The following is a 2,559-nucleotide window of genomic DNA, read 5'->3' as shown; positions in this document are numbered from 1 at the left end:
TAGATATGGGGTTTCACCACGTTGGTCAGGCTGGTCTCAAACTCCTGACCTCAAGTGATCCACCTGTCTCGACCTCCCAAAGTGCTGGGATAACGGGTCTGAGCCACCACACCTGGCCAATCACCAGGGCTTCTGGGAACAGCTTCTGTAGATCAGAAACAGAGCCATTGGCCAGGTGCCCCTTCTAGTTTTGGGAATAAGAAACTGGAAAAGCAGCTGGAGCAGCTCCAGCTCTGGGGACTGGTTCAAGGACACCTGTGTCATGCCCAATCAGCTACACTGTCATTGGAGGTGGACCAGGGTTCTTAACTGAAGGGACGCTAAAGGCCTTCAGAGTATCTGTGAGATAGAGCCCAGGTTACAAGCCACACTGTGGGCATGCACACATTCTTCCAGGAGGCGGGTTCTCAGCCTTCATCAGATTCTCAAAGAACACCTGATTCAAAACAAGCTTAAAATCCACCACCCTAAGAGAGAAGAAGGAGAAGAAGGGCCAGGTGCACTGGCTCATGTGTGTAATCCCAGCACTTTGGGAGGCCGAGGCGGGCAGATCACCTGAGGTCAGGAGTTTGAGACCAGCCTGACCAACATGGTGAAACCCTGTCTCTACTAAAAATACAAAATCAGCTGAGTGTGGTGGTGCATGCCTGTAATCCCAGCTACTCAGGAGGCTGAGGCAGGAGAATCGCTTGAAGCCGGACGGTGGAGGTTGTGGTGAGCCGAGATCACACCACTTTACCCCAGCCTGAGCAACAAGAGCAAAACCCTGTCTAAAACAAAAAAAAGGAGGAGGGGGAGGTGAGAGGCAAGAAAGTAATTTCAGCACTTTGGGAGGATCGCTTGAGTTCGATACCAGCCTAGGCAACATGGTGAAACCTGGTCTCTACCAAAAAATACAAAATTAGGCCGGGCGCGGTGGCTCACGCCTGTAATCCCAGCACTTTGGGAGGCCGAGGCGGGTGGATCACGAAGTCAAGAGATCGAGACCATCCTGGTCAACATGGTGAAACCCCGTCTCTACCAAAAATACAAAACATTAGCTGGGCATGGTGGCGCATGCCTGTAATCCCAGCTGCTCAGGAGGCTGAGGCAAGAGAATTGCCTGAACCCTGGAGGCGGAGGTTGCGGTGAGCCGAGATCGCGCCATTGCACTCCAGCCTGGGTAAAAAGAGCGAAACTCTATCTCAAAAAAAAAAAAAAAAAATACAAAATTAGTGGTGGTGCACACCTGTAGTCCCAACTACTTGGGAGGCTGAGGTGGGAGGATTGTTTGAGCCCAGGAGGTTGAGGCTGCAGTGAATGGAGATCATGCCACTGAACTCCAGCCTTGGCAACTGAGTGAGACGGAGTCTCCAAAAATTTTTTTTTTTTTTGAGATGGAGTCTCGCTCTGTCACCCAGGCTGGAGTGCAGTGGCATGATCTTGGCTCACTGCAATCTGCACCTACTAGGTTCAAGCGATTCTTCTGCCTCAGCCTCCTGAGTAGCTGCAATTACAGGTACCCACCATTATGCCCAGTTAATTTTTTTGTAGTTTTAGTAGAGACGGGGTTTCACCATGTTAGCCATGCTGTTCTCAAGCTCCTGATCTCCAGTGATCTGCCCACCTCGGCCTCCCAAAGTGCTAGGATTACAGGTGTGAGCCACCGCGCCTGGCCCCCCAAAATTTTATTTATTTATTGTTATTTATTTGAGACGGAGTCTCACTCTGTTGCCCAGGCTGGAGTGCAGTAGTACAATCTCAATTCACTGCAACCTCCACCTCCTGGGCTCAGGTGATTCTCCTGTTTCAGCTTCCCGAGTAGCTGGGATTAGAGGTGTGTGCCACCATACCCGGCTGATTTTTGTATTTTTAGTAGAGATGGGGTTTCACCATGTTGGTCAGGCTGGTCTCAAACTCCTGACTTTGTGATCTGCCCACCTTGGCTTCCCAAAGTGCTGGGGTTACAGGCGTGAGCCACTGCACCTGGCCCCAATTTTTTTTGAGGCAGTTTTGCTCTTGTTGCCCAGGCTGGAGTGCAGTGGCGTCATCTCGGCTCACTGCAACCTCCGCCTCCCAGGTTCAAGCGATTCTCCTGCCTCAGTCTCCCAAGTAGCTGGGATTACAGGCATGTGCCATCACGACCGGCTAATTTTGTATTTTTTAGGTAGAGACAGGGTTTCACCATGTTGATCAGGCTGGTCTTGAACTCCTGATCTCAAGTGACCCACCTGCCTTGGCGTCCCAAAGTGCTGGGATTACAGGCATGAGCCACTGCACCCAGCAACATGTTAAAATAAATACATACATAATACATACATAGGAAATCCACTCCTCTAAGGTCTCCTGCTAGTACCTAGCCAGAGGCAGGCACAGTGTTTTCCCTAAGTGGCCACTTTTTTATGTGTGTGAAGGAGTCACTGTGTCGCCCAGTCTGGAGTGCAGTGGCACAATCTCGTCTCACTGCAACCTCTGCCTCCCAGGTTCAAGTGATTCTTGTGCCTCAGCCTCCCAAGTAGCTGAGGGACTACAGGCGCCTGCCACCACACCCAGCTGATTTCTTTTTTTTTTTTTTTTTTT

The sequence above is a fragment of the Sapajus apella genome, unplaced genomic scaffold (assembly GCF_009761245.1).
Source record: "Sapajus apella isolate SASKATOON/1434 unplaced genomic scaffold, GSC_monkey_1.0 scaffold88, whole genome shotgun sequence".
NCBI lineage: Eukaryota > Metazoa > Chordata > Mammalia > Primates > Cebidae > Sapajus > Sapajus apella.
Note: the sequence above shows the minus strand (reverse complement) of the source record.